The sequence below is a fragment of the Malaclemys terrapin genome, chromosome 10 (assembly GCF_027887155.1).
Source record: "Malaclemys terrapin pileata isolate rMalTer1 chromosome 10, rMalTer1.hap1, whole genome shotgun sequence".
NCBI lineage: Eukaryota > Metazoa > Chordata > Testudines > Emydidae > Malaclemys > Malaclemys terrapin.
Window position 1 is genome coordinate 65903795 of NC_071514.1, and position 20517 is coordinate 65924311.

General features: G+C 39.5%; 1 long non-coding RNA gene across 1 annotated transcript in view; it reads right to left on the reverse strand.

The window, feature by feature from the left end:
• Nucleotides 1-20267, reverse strand: part of LOC128844287 (uncharacterized) — a 128677-nt gene extending 108410 nt beyond the window's left edge. Inside the window, exon 1 of the long non-coding RNA XR_008446458.1 lies at nt 19628-20267. This is a non-coding gene — a long non-coding RNA (uncharacterized LOC128844287). The remainder of the gene's footprint in view (nt 1-19627) is intronic.
• Between the last annotated feature and the right edge of the window lie 250 nt (nt 20268-20517).

Sequence of the window (20517 nt, forward strand, 5' to 3'; positions counted from 1 at the left end):
TCTGACCCAAACCATAGCTTGAAACCATTCTCAATATGGTCACTGCCTCTTCTGCTTTCTCACGTCTATATCTGTTTAAGTTATGCTCATCACTGTGGAATCTGAAAACCAGAGTTAACAAATACTAATAAAGCTTTAGCCTTCTGTTCTCAAAAGAATATGTGACATACAGCTTATCTTTAGAAGGGGAGGGAAAAAGGAAAGAAGCTGCTGCTTGTCCCTTTTATGGGTCTCATCTATAAAATGAACACAATAGAAACCATTAATAAATCACGTTGAGTAAGGATTTCAAGGATCCATTAAAGTGTCTTTGGTAATATTATCTATTACAGTCCAACTACTAGATAAGATCATCAGTTACAAGTGTTTGATTGCTGTTTTGTCTCTAGCAAAGTAAATTAAGCATTCATGCAGAATTACTTGTTAATTTAATTCAGATCATGAAATTATCTTAAATTTTAATGTGTACATTTTCTGTAGTACACTCTTAAAAGTCTACTCTAAGTCACTCCATCTTCAGAAAAGTTTGATTCTGAAATATATATTTCCTTGAAATTATCTTAGATATTTACAGTGACCCCATGTATTTTCTTAACTCACACATGCAGTATAGTGGCAAAACTTCTTCATCCAGCTATAATTAAGGGTGTGTCAGCGCTACTATTAATAACCTCTGTTTGCAGTAGTTTATAACAGACAGTAAAAATCCATTTCAGCTAGCATCTTGGCACTGAAGGTGTAAGCCTGGGAATAAATTTGTTTATACACATTTAAAATATAAACAAACAGCCCCTCCCCCAGCCTAGTTTACTGTATTTGAGTTCTCTGAGTGAAAAATAAACAAATAAATACAGGAAGTCAGCGGCAGTTTGGCCTGAGTGATAAGTGGTGGGACTGACCCTTTATTAATGGAAGTTTATTGATTTTTATTATGAATTTCTGTTTCCTTAATTCAGTAACAGCTTCATTTAAAGAAAAAAATCAGATTTTGCAGCTCCCATTGGCTGGGAACGGCGAACCGTGGCCATTGGGAGCTGCGGGCAGCTGTGCCTGCGGACGGTCAGTGTAAACAAACTGTCTTATGGCCCGCCAGCGGATTACCCTGATGGGCCATGTGCGGCCCACGGGCTGCAGGTTGCCCACCACTGCTTTGTAGCCTGTGTCCCCTATCACCTTCTGCACTATTTTTCTTTTTCAGATTCTGCTACTTTTGGGATCTTATGTCCTGCATAGTTTTGCTCATGGGGCCTAGGATTTGGCTCGCTGTCCTAAGGCAAAACTGCTACTGACTTCATTGAGTGAAGGACTGGATCCAGTTAATCTATAGTCCTATACATATGTAAAATAAATAAATAAATTGATTTTTAAAAGAGATGAGTCAAGTGTTACATTGGCAATAACTTTTAAATATCCAGACAGATAGGTTTAGATCCTGAGTTAGTTCTCACAATGGATCGAGTCAGTAACGCCTCTTTCCAAAACTAAAGTGATATTTGTATTTAATTTTCTTTACCATTTCCATTTTGTGTCTGATCTGTGTTGTTTGTTCATTATTTATATATATGTAATGTCAAAAATTTTGTATATGGGAGGCATATAATTTTTTAATGCTTCTCACATTTTGTGAAAGAATTAAAGTATCTCTCTATTTCTCATTTCTTGGGCAAATTATAAGCATTTGATAACTTTTCCAGAGTTGAAATTTCAATTGAAAATTTTCACCTGATTCCTTTTGGTTCTAGTTAACCAACTAATTTTTGAAACAGAACAATGGGTCTGTAAGTCTACAACTAAAAGCAACAGAAACCATTAAAAAGACTGTAACTCCACTGGAATTTTCCCTTTATTTGCGTTAAAAAAATCAAAAAAAGAAGAAAAAAAGAAAAAGGACATTTTTAAAAAAATATTTAAATAATATTATAGGCCCTATCTTGCAGCCTACAGACCAGGAAAACTCTGTCAACTTCAGGTGGCAGTTTTGCATAGGAGTTCTGCAATCCGTGTTTGGGGCAAAAGCAGACTCTAAGCTTTTTGTGACTTGCTAACAAGCCAAGAAATTAATAATTCTGCCTAATAAATCCTATACTTTTTTATTGAGTTATGTGAGTTAAAAGGTAAAAAGAGAGCTTGTCAAGTCTCTCCTCCTCTCACACAAAAAAGTAAGCTGTCTCTCAAGAATGCGTCCCTTATACGGAAAGTATTGATTGTTTCAAAGTACAGTTATTTAGATGTTTAGAATACACAGTTCGTACCACACACTGGGCTCAAATGTTTAAAATACACATTTCAAGACACACACTTTACTCTCATTTTCTAATGCTTATGATACAACAATGGAAAATTTGTGTAAAGAAACACATGTGCTTGTATGACAGGTGATTTGTATCAGACCTTATATGCACCCATGAGAAGAGGTTTTCATTTTGATTCTTGTTTTTTTATTTCCTTGATAGTAGTTTCATATGATAAATATAGCATTATTTATATGGTGCATTAAAATAATTAAAAGACTTTCTGAAATCCTTACTGTAAGATTACAGTATGGGACAAGTGTCAAAACAGATCAGTTCTAATGCATAAAACCATTAAAATGTCCTTTAGATATTATTATTATGACTAAGATAACCCCAAAAGACAAAAAACAACTAAACATACAAACAAAACCAAATAATTAAATCCCCGTTCAGTTACACTATTGTCTACCATAGCAAAGAAATACAGACCAATATGGCTTTAAGAAGACTCCCCTCACTTTTCTTTAATAATGTAGTGTTCTCCAAGAGTGGGTAAATTCACATACCTTTAAGTATATTCTCAGTTTGATGTTGGGTCTTTAGTCAAGAGTTCTATTCAGCATTAGCAAACTTGTGGAGTACACTCCAAAATGACTGAAACTTTATTAATTACATTAACAAGCTAATTAAAGATCTAACAACCTGCAAATAATCCTCACAGCTTTAAACTCTATATGGGCCTCAGGCCAATTCCTAGTCATATGTTTGTAGTTCACACCAGAAGGCTCATAGCACTCTCATATGACCTCTGGTACTGTGTCATGCCAGCTATCCAATCCCTGTGTCTGAGGGTCGGGAAATAATGGTCTTGTAGCTACAGGCCTCTGAGTCAGGAGTACTGTGCTGTAGTTTTCACCACTGGGGTTTCAGTGTGAATTTTAGGAAGTGACTTCACCTTTTGGTGGCCATTTCCTTATCTGTAAAATGGAAATAATAGGACTTCCCTACTACAACTGGCCAGAAAATTTCCTTTGAGGTGAAATTTTAGAGCAAAGCTGGAAAAAAGATAACTCATTAAAATTTTCTGCTTTCTGACCAGCTCTTTTCCTTAGATCATAGGGATGTTATGAGGTTTAATTAATATTTTTTAAAGCTCTTTGACATTCTCAGATGAAAAGGATATTATTCCTCCTAATTTGGTGTCTGAATTAAAGAGTACATTTACTACTAACCATTTATTGGTACTCTGATGGGCACAGCAGCTGAATTCTGTGCCACAGTGGTGGGCACAAAACGGCGAACCACGGCCACTGGGAGCTGTGGGCGGCTGTGCCTGCGGACCGTCGATGTAAACAAAGTGTCTCGCAGCCTGCCAGCGGATTACCCTGACGGGCCACGTGTGAGCTGTGAGTTGCCCACCACTGCTGTACACTGAGTAAGGGATAAGGCCTCCCAACTCTGCAGATCCAGAGGATTCACACAGATGGGCAGATGCCGGATCCATCCAGCCTGGATAACTGCACTTCCAAGTGGCTCTACTATGCCCCCTTCCCCAGAAGCACACCTCCAGCAGATGTCCCTCAGTGCTGCCTAGTAAAACTCTGTAGGATGAAGTGGTAATAGCAACACATAGATATCACCTTTCCCCAGCCAAAACCCAGCAGGGGTAGAACCAACAGAGCCCCCACAACTTCTGTGATCTATCAGAGGGGATGAAGACAATGTCATGGAGGTTTCACCCTACTACATGATTAGTGGGAGTTCTGCCAATGCAGAGCCCCCTTGCATTGAATAGGTGATGACCTGGGATGTAATTTCAGAGTTAAACCCTTAATTTTTTGCTGATTTTGGGATTGTGTGAGGCCCTTGATTTTAATTTCACAATAGTTTTGGATGGGTTTAATAGAGGAACCATACTGGGAAGGTCTGTTTGTTGGATAAACTGCTTCAAATGTACTCTTATCAGCAACAGATTAAAGCTCTTTGTGAGTGGGATCAAATGTAGCAAAGTAATTCAAGAGTGGGCATACTAAATTACTGAGAAATATCTGTGCCATAGAGTTAATGATCCTAGAGTCATACAATCTGAGATCTCATATTAAACGAAGGTGAAATTAGCATTGCCAAACAAGTAAAGCTTGTTTTTAAACCTCATTCTTCTGGTGAAATTTATTTTTTTCCCTATGTGCCACCTAGGTATCAGCAGGTCCCTTGGATTTATGACTTATTACATTTGTTTATCAACAGGTGGTTGCACATCTTGCTATTTCTATTTTAAGCATCAGTAAACACAACTAAAAATAAAAATAAAATAAACAAATTAAAATTCTGTGGTTTTTAAAGTGATTTTGCAATAAAGGTGCACTTATAAACTAGGTCTTCAAGTAGTTCACACCAGGCCCAGCAACACAGAAGAATACTGCAAGAGTAATAAGGATTTTTAGGGGCATTATGATAGTGTAATGGAAACACATCTGCCCCCAAAAGTCCCTCATTTTCCCTGCGGTAATGAGCCATGCAAGAAGTGGTGATTGCTGGAGCATCGAGAGTGAAACTAAAAGGAGAAATTTTAAAAAGTTAGAACAAACATTTTCCCAACGACAGTTCAAGCTTTCATAGTGTCTTGTTAGTCCACTCTTTAGGAAACTGATATGTATAACTTTCTAATTTGCCAAACACTTCTTAATTCATATTCATGGATACATTCAGCAGTTCTGTTCATTCACAGAAGTGGCTTCTAAATCAGGAAACTAGAACTTTGTAACATTTGAAGAAATGAAAATATGCTATGAAAAATGCAGACACCCAAGACAATTTCTGGTTATTCTTTCACTTATAATAAAGGTACAAAATACAACAGAACAGTTCCCAATAACAGCTAATCAGCTACTCTGTTTAAGGACTGACTTTAAACACATCTTGATAGTTAGTGGAGTAGATAACTTAAACTATACATTAGCAAATAAATAATATCTTATATTTCTATAATACTTTTTTATCTAAAGGATTTAGAAGCATTTTATAAACGACGGTATGTATATTTCTGCAGCCCAGCCTTTCCCCCAATTCTGGGCTGCTTCTCTCCATTCTGCAGATCCCAAAAGCGGTTCCAAGTTGCAGCACCACATGTGCTGGCCACACCCCCTGCTCCTACTGCCCACCAGATGTTTTGCCTCTGCAGCAGTGGTCGGTTAGCAGCTCATCTAGCTCCCATCCTTTTTAGTTGCATTTTAATTTCCTCACATTCTTGGGCAGTGACAGGCAGCTTCCTTTCTTTTAGCTTCCTTTCTTGCTCCCTGGAGCCATCTAAGCAGTGTGGTGGATGTAACCACCTGGAGTCTCTGCTGCAGTGCCTCCCTGCTAACTTCTTTGCCCCTTTTCAAGCATGGCACAGCAGCTGTGAAAGCACTGGGCAAAGTCCAAATGGTGCTCTATCTGTGAGACAGCCTTCCCAGGCTTGGCAGATGGTGAGTTGTGCCAAGCCAGCTCCCAGCTAGCCGACCCTAACTCCGTTAGGACATGGGGCTGTGAGTTGGTCAGGCTTCTGGGGTCCCCGCCCATCCAAGTAGCCATGACTCCTCAGAGGGAAAACCCAACCAGGAGACCCAGTGCAGAGCCAGGAGAGACTCTAAGGACAAGGAGGACCTCATTCAGCCAGCCCAGGAGGTAAGTGCCAGGGTAACCCTGGATTGAAAAGGCAAGAGGCTTGCAGGGCTGCAGGTTCCTCTCACCCCAAGTCTTTAGGTGGATCCTAAGTGTTTTGGGAAATGAAGCAGGCTCCTTCCTTCCTAATTTGAGCCGGAGGGCTCTGCCAGCGAGACCCCATCGCCCACCCCCACAAAAGCCCACATCAAGGCACCTATGCCCACAAAATGTGCTAAAAACATTCAAAACCAGCAAGAAGGGGACGAAAAAGCAGAAAAACTACAAGGTACTCATCCTCTGACTTCCTCTCCTCCCCTCTTCTATTGAGGAAGGGGAGCTTTTTGACTCTGAACCCAAGCAGGACCAGGGGAAAGCACAACAAAGATTTTTCCTCCAAGAAGTTTGAGGCCCTGTTCAAAAAGGTGGTGTCGTCGATATAGATCCAACTATGATTCAAGAGGGGAAGCTTCAGAGTAAATTTCACTGCTCACAATCCTCTCTTGAATCCACAATTCCCCTGCACTCCTCCTTTGAGTGCATGGGACAGACCTGAGGAGGCCAAACAAATTAACAAATTGATCTCAGGCTCTATGAAATGGAAGAGCCAAAGAACTCTATTGCTGAGGTCCCAAATGTTTCACAGATTCTAAGGCCAGAAGGGACCATTGTTATCATCTAGTCTGACACCCTATAAACACAGGCCATAGAACATCCCCAAAATAAATCCTAGAGCAGGTCTTTTAGAAAAACATCCAATCTTGATTTAATAATTGTTGGTGATGGAGAATCTGGTAAATTGTTTCAGTGGTTCATTAGTCTCACTGGTAGAAATGTATGCCTTATTTCCAGTCTGAATTTGTCTAGCTTCTACTTCCAGCCATTGAATCATGTTATACCTTTCTCTTCTAGATTGAAGAGCCCCTTATTAAATATTTGTTCCCCACATAGATACTTATAGACTGTGATCAAATTACCCTTTAACCTTGTTAAATTAAATAGATTGAGCTCTTTGAACCTAACACTATAAGGCATGTTATCTAATAATTTAATCATTCTCATGGCTCTTCTCTGAATCTTTCCAATTTATCAACAACCTTCTTGATTGATACCACTGTAGCATCCCTAGCGAGGGACATGTTTTTCCCATCAGAATGGAAATTCTTCCCAAAGGACCCAACCGATAAAAAATTTGAGGACGCGCTCAGAAAGGACTTTGAGGCTTCCTCGGCCACTCTCAGAGCATCACTCACCACTACTTGCTTTACAAGAGTATCACTCTCCTGGTTGGAAGACCCGAGGGCCTTGAAGGACAGAGATCACCCTAATTTCAGCTCCATACTCAAAAAAGTTTCCCTTCCAAGAGCATTTGTGGCTGATTTCTCAATGGGCGCAATAAGATTTTTCAGACAAGGCTATGGCATCCAGTTCAGTGGCCAGGCACCATGTATGGCTCCGTCTTTGGAAGGTGGATACTCATTCTAAACAGGGCCTATGCTCAGCTAAGTTTGCAGATTCCCACCTCTTTGGGGAATAGTTGGACAAAATAGTGGCAAAAAATGCAACAAAATCCAAGCAGTCCCTTCCGTTACCACTAAGAGCTCTCAGGAGGGAATATAAACCCACTTTCAGCCAGAGATGTTCCTTTCTTCTATCTTTCTCACAGAAGTATCAATGAAAGGACAGAAGATTCTCCCAAGGAAAGTCCTGGAACTAAGGTTCAGGCAGAAAGCCCTGAGATGGTTCTGCAATCTGCAAAATCACTTTTTGACAATGAGCGAGTCTGCCTCTGCCCAGAATTGAATCTAGGAGATAGAATTTCCCATTTCATAGAGGAATAATATGCACAGGCTACAGACAGGTGGGTAAAGCAGATCATGAGAAAGAGAGACTCCCTCGAGCGAAAGGCTCCACTCCATCCTTTTTTTATCCAGTCTCCCATCTCCAGTGATCCCATAAAGCTCAATCTGGTCCAGAATAAGATTTTTCATCTTCCAGATATAGGACCAATAGAAAGCGTTTCCTCAGAGGAAAGATTCTCAGAGCACTAATCTATCTTCTTTATAGTTCAGAAAAGCACTGGGGATGGGGTGGAGGGCATTGTCATAGCCATCTTTGATCTCAAGAGGCACAACAAGTAGATGAAGAAAACAAAATTTTGGATGCAGACCTTAATTTCTATGCTGTCATCCCTGTCCCAAGGGGATTTGGAAAAGCCTTATCTCCACATTCCCATATGACCATGACACTGCAAACTCTGGAGAGTTGCTTGAGGCATGAACCATTACCAGTACCGAAAACTTCTGTTCTGTTTGTCCTCCGGCCCTGAGTCTTTAGAGATATTGGTGATAATCACAGCCAGCCTCAGATCACAAAGTACCCACTACACCAGTGGTTTTCAACCTTTTTTCATTTGTAGACCCCTAAAAATTGTAAATGGAGGTGCGACCCCTTTGGAAATCTTAGACATAGTCTGCGGGCCTTCAAGGCTCCATGAACCACAGGTTGAAAACCACTGTTCTATGGTAACAACAACCTTTAGTGGACCTCTTAGACATACTCTGCGGACCCCCAGGGGTCTGTGGACCACAAGTTGAAAACAACCAAACTGTATCTCTTTCTTGATAACATCTTGAACAGATTCCCATCCCAAGCTGCAGCTCATGGCAACACTACTCAGACTCGGGAGTTTGTGCAGACACCAGGCTTTGTCATCAACATCAAGAAAAATTATCTGATTCCCTCATCAGAAGTATCTCATCTGGGAGTGACATAGACACCTTGGTGGCAAAAATCTATTCATCACTCAGGAGGTTCCAGAAGATCAAAGATCTTATTAGGAGATCTACCATTGTGCCATGTCTTCAGCCTCTGGACCTCCTGATGTTCTCTATAGGGATCACTCCATGGGCAACAACACACATCGGGATCTCTAAGCTTTCTTCCTACGTCTGGGACCACTCCCTGAAGCGCATGATGGAACAAGTGCAATTCCCAAACTGGATGCTCACATCCCTAAATAGTTGGATAGAGCCAGAGAATATCCATAAAGGCCTCCCTATATGCCTTTCAGACTCCATAGTCCTCACAAACAACACCAGTCTGAAACATTGGGGAGCACATGTGGGCCTCCAAACCACCCAACGAACTTGGAGGTAAAGGCCTACAATGTAAATCTTTTGGAGTGGTCAAGATAGTGGTCAAGATAGTTCTGTAGAGGTTCCAAACCCACCTAGAGGGAAGCCGTATCCTAGTTTAGTCAGACAATAGAACTATGGTTGCATATATAACAAATAAGGATGAACAAGGAGCTATGCATTACATACAGAAGCAATGGAAATAGTGGGATGGGCAGAGACATCTCTCCTTTCCCTCAAAGTGAGTCACATAAAAGGGGACTTTAACCAGAAGGCAGACTGGCTCAGCAGGTGCAACAACTTGGAGTGGTGCCTAAATCAGGGGGTCTTTGATCAGATCGTGCAGACATTCGGTCTCCCTTCAGCTGACTTGTTTGCGAATTGCACGAATGTAAAACAACCAAAATACTTCACAAGGGACACAGACCCCAAGTCCGTGAGAACAGATGCCTTGTCGCACAGATGGCTGCAGGGCCTGCTATACGTGTTCCCACCTTGCCCACTACTAAGGAAAGTGGTCCAAAAGATAAAATGACAGTAATAGTGATAACTCCCTATTGACCAAAGAGACCCTGGTTTTCTGTCCTTATAGAGATGAAACTGGAGCCTCCACTGTGGCTTCTGCAGAGACCGGACATTCTCTCCTTTCTCTACTCAGACCTGGACTGAATTCAGCTAACACCCTGAGCCTGTCTTCTAGAATGATCGAGACCTTGTTCCCATCCAGGAGAATCTCTATGTTGAAAGTATACTCCTTCACCTGGTCCAGCTTCAGCATCTGGTGCCAACAGCATGGTGTCGAGCCTAGAGATCTGGGGATTTCTGCCATTCTGGACTTCCTCCAAGAGATGGATAAAGGTCTTCAGCTCAGTACCATACCTCATCAGGCATCTACTCTTAATAGTGTTCTCTTTGCGGGACCCATAGGTTTCTTGGTAGAGAACCCCAGATATCCAAGTTTCTCTAAGCACGCAGGCTAGCCAGGCTCGCACTCAGACCATTTTTCCTGAAATTGGGACCTACTGCTCTTACCAAAAGCTCTAACAAATCATCCCTTTGAACCTGATTTCAGTATCGACTTTCTTCCTGTCCACCAAAACCTGTTTTCTGGTTGCCATTATGTCTACTAGGCAAGTGTCAGAGCTGGCAGCCTTATCTCTCCAGGCACCTTATTGTGTTCCATTCTGACAAAGTGGTGCTGAGACCTCTGGAATCGTTTCTCCCTAAAGTAAATTCAAGTGCACAGAATCAACGAGAAAATCAGGTGCCCTGTTCATATCCTTCCATCCAAAATGCCAAGAACTCAGAGTTTCTAAGTCATCATCACTAGATGGATTAGTCTATGCATTGTTGAGGCCTACAAAGCATCAGATGTACCTGTTCCGTAAGCAATCAAGGCAAACTCCACAGGATCCCTGGTAACCTCATGGGCAGAACAAACGAGTGCATCCACATCAGAAATCTGAAGAGTGGCTGATGACCATTTGGTTCTTGGCTAACACCTTTATCAGCCATTGTGAAGTGGACTTTCTGACATCTTCAGAGTCCTCCTTTGGCAGGAAGTCGCTGCAGTTGGTGGCCCAGAAATTGAGCAATTCTTACTGGGATAGGTCCCTTTTTTCTTTCTTTCTTTAACCCTCCCTACTTCTGTTCACTGCTTGCTACTTCCCAGATGTAGCAGAATTGTGGACTGAGAAGTAGTGAGCCTGGGCTGCAGAATGGAAAATTTCTTACCCAATAATTTCCAGTTAGCAATGTCTTCTACAACTTTACCCACCCTGGATGGCTTCTGAACCCAGGGTCAGCTATTTAATTGGGTCATTACTAGGGCCCTACCAAATTCACGGTCCATTTTGGTCAATTTCACGGTCATAGGATTTTTTAAATAGTAAATTTCATGATTTCAGCTATTTAAATCTGAAATTTCATGGTGTTGTAATTGTAGGGGTCCTGACCCAAAAAGGAGTTGAGGGTGGAATCGCAAGGTTATTGTAGGGGGAGGCTGCAGTTCTGCTACACGTACTTCTGCGCTGCTGCTGGCAGAGGCGCTGCCTTCACAGATGGGCAGCTGGAGAGCAGCGGCTGCTGGCCAGGAGCCCAGCGCTGAAGACAGAGCCACTGCCATCAGCAGCACAGAAGTAAGGATGGTATGGAATTGCCACTCTTAATTCTGCGCTGCTGCCTGCAGAGCTGGGCCCTCGGTCAGCAGCTGCCACTCTCCAGCTGCCCAGCTCTGAAGGCAGCAGCACAGAAGTAAGGATGGCATTATATGGTATTGCCGCCCTTCCTTCTTCACTCCTGCTGGCGGGGCGCTGGCTTCAGAGCTGGGCACCCAGCCAACAGCCACCGCTTTCTGATCACCCACCTCTGAAGACAGCGCAGAAGTAAGGGTGGCAATACTGCAACCCCCCTGCAACTCCCTTTTGGGTCGGGACCCCCAATTTGAGAAACACTGGTTTCCCCTGTGAAATCTGTAAAGTGTAGGGTAAAAGCACACAAAAAAACAGATTTCACGGGGGGAGACCAGATTTCATGGTCCGTGATGCATTTTTCATGGTCAGGAATTTGGTAGGGCCCTAATCATTACCATGTAGGCCACCTGCCTATTGTATCAGATTACCTCTGGAGTTCTTTGTTACTAATATTTTTTCTACTAATTTTACACAACTTTGGGATGTCTCATCTGGTGGCAAGCAGAAACATAGGGGCTTGGCCAGTGTGTGCAGCATTGCAACTTTGAACAACTGGCAGGAGCTTCAAAGTAGGGGAGCGACCAGCCCAGATGTAGCAGAATTGTGGGAGACGCTGTTAGCAGAAAGGAAATTATTGGGTAAGAAATATTCCAATCTCCACAAAAGGTGAAAGATTACTGTAACATAACATAAATGGGTTGAGAATAAAATTTTTGTGAACACCTGATCTATCTTCGTATTTATAAATCTTGCCAAAAAGCAGATATTACTTTTGATGCGGTTAATGCTTCATATTAAATTGATATGTCAAATACAAAGGTAAAATTATAAAATAATCCATTATAAATACTACATAATAGGCAGATTCTTCTGTGGATTATTGTGAGGTAGCCTCACAATACATGTGCTATATGAATATGAATATGCTGAATATTATGATTATCAATTCATAGAATTATAGAATATTAGGGTTGGAAGAGATCTCAGGAGGTCATCTAGTCCAACTCCCTGCTCAAAGCAGGACCAACAACAACTAAATCATCCCAGCCAGGACTGTGTCAAGCCGGGCCTTAAAAACCTCTAAGGATTTCTTACTAAATATAGGGTAGTATACAGTACCTGTGCTCTTTGTTTATTCTTATCTTAAAGCATAATATATTACAGAAGATGAGTCCAATCCTGCCCTCAGATACATGGGACTTGATTGTTATCTGACGCTGATTTTATGCTAGTGTAACTCCATTGACTTCAGTGCAGTTCCTCCTGATTTACACCAGCATAAATGCAATCAGTGTCAGGCATACAGGCTTCTCTGGGATTTACGCCTATGTATCTGAGGATGGCAATAGGCACAGTGATGATGTTACAAAAGTTTAGAGGAGAGAAGTTTAATTACTAGAGAAAGAGAGGTTTTATAGAACTAACAATGAAAGCAAAAAAAACAGCAACAACCAACCCAAAATATTATGCTCACTTTTCAAGTAATGCATCCAGTCAAATAATAACAGCAAGTATAAATAAAAATATATCACCAGTAAAACTAGCAGCTGTAATACTTCTTTCTGTCATTCTCCCTGTCTGACCCTTGTGGGCCTACCATGAAACCTGCCAAAGAGCTTTTATTCCCCCTGTGTTAAGCCTACTTAAATCTGGCCTGTCATAGATGACAGGATAGATTGTTTGTTTGTTTGTTTCTAAAATTCTCCTTCCTAGCCTACAGAATGGAAGGAAAAAATATTACCAGCAAAAGACAGATGTCTGGCTGTTAATTTATACCAATAAATTTAAAGAGGCCCTGAATCCATTGAAGAGATTCTGGCCTCCTGAGCCCAAGGAGATAGAAGCTCAAAGATAACTGACTTACTGTAGGTTAAATGCATAAATATTAAATTACACTGGTGAATTGTAACTTCTTCCTTTTCCTGCTGACAACCAAATTCAAATATTACACCAGTGTTAATTTAAAAGCGAGAAATAGCTTTGCTTAACATTATTAACATGTATAAATGATGTAAGCATTCTAATGATAAGGAAATCACATAGGACTGCTACAACACTTTTAAGGCCTCTTTTGATCTTACCAGTGAACAAATCTGTTCCAAGCAGGAAAAGAAAAAAATACCCTTTAAGTCACTGAAGCTTTTCTATAGGGAGGTATGATTCCATTCTTTTTTAATACATGTGATAACCAAAATGGTGGTAACTTAAGAAGGTTGCTTTTTAAATCTGTTGTATCACTGGCAACCTTCTTAAATGCCACAATTCTTGACATGTTGTCATGTTTGGCAGGTCCACATAACGAAAGCTATTTAAACAATAGAAGATGGGTTTTTACCCCGGCTTTCTGCCTCACAGCATGCTGCAGGAATGTCCTGAAACCGCCCCCCTCCCCCAACAATGCTGAACATACGCACACACACACTCCTTGCCTACATAAACACTGCCCTTGCACTAAAACCTTAGTAAGCAGAAACTAGCTGAGCATGCTGGCAACAGACAAAAACTGATCTTTTGTCTGTTTTTGCCATAATTGTATCTTTCCCCCAATCCCTAACTATCTGCATTGTTTGAGAAAAATATAGACACTGCACACAACAAGCGGTTTGCATAATCATTAATTGACTTGCACTCTCTACAGGACAAACGTTGTCTTAAATAAGCTAAATTCACTAGCTTTACATCCTCAAACTGCATAGTCTGAAACGGAGTTGGTAGCCTGCCCAATACAATTACTTTTTTAGAGTTTCTTCCACTGTGAGTGCAGGTTCCTGGTCAGATCAGCTTTTTTTAGAATCCTCATAGGATACTGTAAAAGCTATCAACAAGCTCTAAGAACAAAAAATTTTATTGTGGCATAATCTGCCAAACATGGCAGCAAATATGTTTTTATAAAGGCACCATAAAGATGATTGATCTTTGAAAAGATATGTTCTGCAAATATTTCCATATATTCATAAACAATTTTTCTGTGTACTCTAATGGCCAAATCCTGTTGGCTATATTCATGAGAGTAGTTTCGCTGAAGTCAATTAGTCTAATCACATGAGTATGATGAGCTGAATTTGGCCCCCAAATCATATAAAAGATAATCTGTTTCCTGGCTCTGAAAAACATGGGATCACAGTACACAAAAAGTTGAGAATTACTACTCTAGAAAAGTGAGTGTGCTGCACAACTTTCAGGGTCGGGTCAGGTCTTATGATATTAGAACAAGTCATGTCATTGCAATGTGGGTCATGGGCCTGATCTGTTTCTACTGATTTCAATGTGAGTTTACCCATTAATTTCAACAGGAGCAGGATTGGACCTGTTGTTCATCCTTTCACTGTTTCTCAAAGGTTTATATATTCCTCTTAAAAGTTTGCTTTGAAAGTGCAAATATGATGAAATATGATGATTTTTTTACTATATTTTACAAAAAACAAAAGTAAACTAGTTAGGTGATTTCAAAGTTATTAAAGTAAAAAATAATTGATATTTATTGGGGTGATAATTTTTTTTAACTTTAATCATTCAAAACAGCTTTGATTTTAAATACATTATTTTTGATTGCAAACAATCATTTTAAGCATATAAGTATTGTATTATCTTCCATAAAATACATTTTCTCATTTTAAACAGCAAAATAAAGAAATTGTCCCATGATTTTTAATTGTTAAAGCTCAGAATACAAATAAATCCTAGGAAAGTGAGAGTGAAGCCTGACATTCCACCCTTCACTTGTGCCTTATAGGATAAAAAGGCATTACAGCATAAGTGAAGGGACAAAGCTGCAATTTAATTTTTATTACAAGCATTTCATGGTATCCATCACTGTATTACCTGCGCGTCACTGGTTTGGCTTACCAACTTGTGGCAACTTAACATTAAAATAGAGATTCTGTGTTTAGTATATTTGTTTGACATCTGAATCTATCATTTTAATATACATTGGAAACAGACAAGATCTGTACCTATAGTCCTTACTAATGGAAAAATTAAGTCAATGGGAATTTTGGATGAGGAAGGCCTTCAGGGTTAGACTCATATTCTTTATGCTTGTTGACATTTTAGAGTTTAAGTATATTAATTTAAATACTCTACTTATTTTATATTTAGCTGAATGCTGCTAGGAAGATTATGCATGAAATCTGTGTACTATCAATGAAAAACTAAATTAAAATCTATTTTAAAAATTGCAAAAATATATCTGGGTAACAAAATGTTATGCATAAGAATGGAAACATTTTACTGAATGCATTTAGCATTACAAAGATAAATATTTTAATTCTCAGAGCTTTTAAATGAAAGTTGGATTTCACTGTCTGGAGAGAAATTATTGCTAAATTTTATCCGAAAAGAGTTGGTTCCTAACGCTCTTTGGAGAGCCTCTCTACATTTTGTTATTGTTTCCCACTTTATAAGATCAAGATTTTCTAGTAGACTAACTTTCCTTCCAAACTTCACAATTCTCTAGTCCTCACTTCTCAAAGTATTTTCCAAGAAACAATTGGAGGTCCACCCAGCAAAGGCTGAAAACAGTGACACATAATATTGCATTTGACTGTAATGTATTTCATAGCATAATTTTTAAGTACTTTAATGGAAAACTAGTTAAATACATTTATCTATAGTTAAATATATAAGGGGACAGGAAAAATTAAAGTGTTACCATAAATGCTACTATTAAACAACAAAAGCTTTCATATTAAGTAACAGCTAAAAGGTATCCAATAATGTAAAATTCTGTCCTATATCTCTTTCAATAGTCCTTTCAATCTTAAACCTATGTTGATCCATTTATTATATATGGAGTGGGGATCTCTTTCTTATAACTCTCATACACATGTATAGAGAATACTATATAGCGATCTACTTTTCCATGAAGTATTAGTGTAGTTCCTTCAATTAGCAAAATATTCTATTTGACTGAGTATGCAACTCTTATCTGTAATCAACTAATATGCACATATCAACAGCTTTATCTTAACAGTATATCACTGTACAAATGTTGATGATTTACCAGGCCTTTTAAAAGGATTTTCAACTTTTCTACTAGAAAATCTTAAGTGGTGCATACAAAATCAGCAGCTGAAATAAATAACTCTGACCTCAGCATATGACAACGCATAAATACATTCATCTTTTATGTACAGTATGAGACAGATCCTCAGCTAGTATAAATATGGAGATATGATCATTTTATACCAGCTGAGGATCTGCCTCTGTGTGTGTGTGTGTGTGTGTGTGTGTTCTGTACATACATAGCATGTATATAATCTCCTATAAACTTAGATATTTTGTAACTCGTTTCTTTACTTCTTAAACCTATGTACTATATATTCAGGGCTGCAAAAAAGACAGCTTTTCTACTAACAAATCTTAAGGGTTTATTAGAATCCCAATTTTTTTTTTAAAGGATATCAATATCAAACTGCAAGTAGCTGAATGGATTTGGGAATTTTTACAAATTGCAAATGTATCGTATATTTACCTTGAAAATATGTTTTACGGCTAATGTCATACAATAGCCAACAATCTGTAAAGCTTTATATATATACACAAACACACTCAGGCTGCATCAAGATATTAATTTGAGAGAGGTGCATTTTGTGAACAAGTTAAAAAATTGTGTAAATGTTAATAACTACAGGATTTTTAAAAAGTTTTAACCTGTCATTGTTAGTGTTCTATGAACAGCTTTGCTTTTTGCCAAAATTCCCTCTGTCAAATGGTCATTTTTTGGATCTTATTCAGTAACTGAGTGACAACTTTGAACTTTTTTTCAATAGGCTTTTACTGTTTTTTGAAAAGAAAGAAGCTTTTACAAACCATGTCAACAATTAAAAAACATTTCCTTCTGTTTAATTCCCAAGAGGTAGAAGCATTTTCTATCCATTTACTACATTGACGACAATAATAAAGTTAAACTATTGTTATTTATTTAACGTGTGTAATATTCTTGTACTAAGTGCAGTAGTAGTGTAGTATTAGTTTACTGTCCTCTGTAAAAGTTATAATGTACAGGTTTCTTTTGCAGAACAAAGTGACCACCAAAAGCGGGACTTTGTGGGCCAGTTGGATAAAACATAAGCTCATCTCGCCCCCAAAACCCCGACTCTGGAACCACAATCTTCAGAAGTCAATTTTTAAGTAAAATTTCTTTAAAAGATATGCCCAATTAACTGAATGGTTATTTGCTATAATGGCTAACTTTTCTGACAGCTAAAACAGGACAGCATAAGCAAGTCACATTGCACATTCTCTTTGCTTACTGAAAAACAGGAAGGGCTACCAGAGCTTACTGTTTGTTATGATGTCTCATGACTTTTTTACTACATAGTTAGGAGTATTTTCCAACTTTTTATAGCACATGTAAACAACTCAGAATTCACACAGAATAATATTGTAAATTATTAGACCCAACCCAATTTATATCTATTAGCTAAGATTTACATAACATAAGAATGGCCCTATTGGGTCAGACCGACAGTCCATTTAGCCCAGTATCCTGTCTTCCGACAGTGGCCAGTGCTAGGTGCCCCAGAGGGAATGATCAAAACAGGTAATCATCAAGTGATCCATCCCCTGTCATGAAAAACAGTTTCTTGTGTGTTCCTTTTTTTTCAAACTAAAGTTGAAAAATATTAGAGCGTTGTCTCTCATTACTGTCAAAATTTGTTAAATGCTTAATTGGGTAACAAATATTATAATACTTTTATTAAAATAACAGAAAAATGTGGCTCTCTAACTCAGAGGAATATGTTCCTGAAACTTGCAGTGTATTATTCCTGCAAAAGTTCTAATAAACTCAGTCATTAAAAAACATTATAGTTCACTTCAGTTAGACTACTGAAGCAGCTCACTGTGTACACTATTTTAAAAGAGAGAATTTTACTCATGCATATTAAAAGTGAAAATAAAGTGCATGTTAAACTCACTTTGAAGCATTAAGGTTGATAACTTTTCTATTATTATAGAAAATAATTGTACTAAACTGAGCAAATATATCTTAAAATAAAAATGATTGAAAGCTCCAGTGAAATACTGAATAGCTAGAAATCTTAAAATGAGATATATGGCCTGTAAAAACAGGTGTTATTTTTATTTTATTTGTAAATTTAATAAAATGGCTTGCTGTTTGTTTGTAATCTTATTAACTACTGCAAGTCATATATCTACAATTAAGAACTTATACATTTTTAATTTCTTTGCCTTTACAGTACTTTTTTTTTTGTTAAGATCCTTCAGCGAAAATTTTCAAAAATGCCTAAAGATAGACACTTGAATTGACCTTTAGATTCCTGAATGGATGGCCTGATGTTCAAAAATACAAAGCATCTGTAGCTCAAATAGAACCTGCAGGTGATCAGCACCACTTTTATTTAGGTGCCTAAAAATTTATATGGGGTCCAACATTAGATACCCAAGACCAACTTACAAACTCTTGATCCCTACCCTATAGCACATATATTTGAATTCATGTGTTCTATCTCTAAAACAATAAATGAAATAAATAATCTAGCTGGAATAAACCATACACGAATAATTCCACTAGTCCACATGGCTGTCAGTACATGTAAGCACACCAGACAGGGTGGTAGTGCTGGGGTATGCCTGTATTCACACAGTCTTGAAATAGCTATGTCATCAGATGAGCCATTTGCTGTTCATACTTTTACATGTTTTGTATGATCGAAAAACAAAGCCTCAGTCAATTGTTGTCTTGTGTGTGAACTGCACATACCTATAGATATACACGTTTAAATGAAGTGTATGGGGAGAGGGGGTGTACACGCACACACACACACACACACACGCACGCACAAAAGGAAGAGTCCAGAGTGCGAACAACCTTTCCCAGCAGATTGCTTAGCTTACATTAAATGTGATCTGGGGAAGAAAAGACAGTTGCGGACAGGCAAGGAGGCATCCTCCTCGGGAAAGGGAGACTACAGCTGAGCTGCTGCTGAATCTCAGACACTGTCTAGCGCGTGGTCCCGAGAGAGCCCGGCTGCCCCACTCTGTCCGTGCTTCCACCTCCTTCACTGCCTGGCAAGCCCACCTCCCATCCACCCACCCATCCACCCGTGGGGTCTGATGGCAGCGTGGGCAAATGCAAAGGAAAGAGACACCCCCCCCATACACACCCCAGCAGTCTCCAAGCAGCAGCCCCCGAACTCCCATTCAGCAAAGCAGCTACAGCTCTTCGATCGAGACAGACACAAACCTCGCAGCAATTACCATGCCCCCCCTTCCAGCAGCTCTCGCCGCCCGCCACCCCAAGCAATGTGCTCCGGCGAACCCCACACCTGCTGATCACCACATAAAGGGAGACGTGCCTTAGGACACGCGTCTCATCAAGCCTGGGAATCACTGTCTAGAACCAAGGTGGGGGGTATATTACAAGGCCAGGAGGTGGTCAAAAGAAAATACAACTTACCACTTGTCATTCCTGTGAAGTGGGGAGGGGGAAAAAAGGATCCTGGGAAAAAGGTGCATCTCGCCTGTCAGTTTTCTTCTTGAAAGGAGACAAACACTCAATCCTCAAACCCTGCTCCTTCCCCTGGCAAAATCCTGACTCATTACATAAAAAGATCACACTGCCAGGCTCCCAGAAAAATTTCTTCATCATGGTCACGCCACAAGCTAAACAAGAGGCCACATCAAGGGGGGTGGGAGGGAGAGTGAAAAAGAGAAGGGAAAAAAATGAGCACTTATTAATAATTTTCAAACAATCATCTTCCTTTCAACTGCAAAAGAAAGTGCAGGGGAAAAAACCCAGCAACCAGGAGATAACTAGAGAAGATTCACTCATTGTTGCCACAAAGACACCTCTCTCCCCTTTCCTATTCCCTCTCCATGCTCATTTCTGCAACACTGTTACAAAGACATGCAGCTCTGTCACTGGAGTTGATGATCCCAGTCATTTGGCTTCTAAACTCCTTTAGGGTCCTTGTCAGAGAATCTTAGGTGAAGTGGGTCCTTGTATAGTAGGTGTGGTGAGTCCAAGACCGTCTGAAAATTATTTTTTTCCTAGAAGCTACCTCCAAATATAGTAACAGGGAAGGGGCATTCCTAGAAATTCGGGAGACGTCAGAAAGAGAAGATTTGTGAAATTCAGCTTCACTTCCTGCAGAGGGCTCCCAGCCCAGGGAGGGGAAAAAAAAAAAAATCAAGTGAGCAATAAAGTGCTTTTCATGCTTCTCTGATCAGATAATGGTTTTTAAAAAAAGAATAGCAAAGCACTTAACTCCCATTTCTCAGATAAGATCTGGGAGTGTCATATGTGAAGGAAAGCTAATCAGTAAACCTCTTTCCTCATTTTCTAAT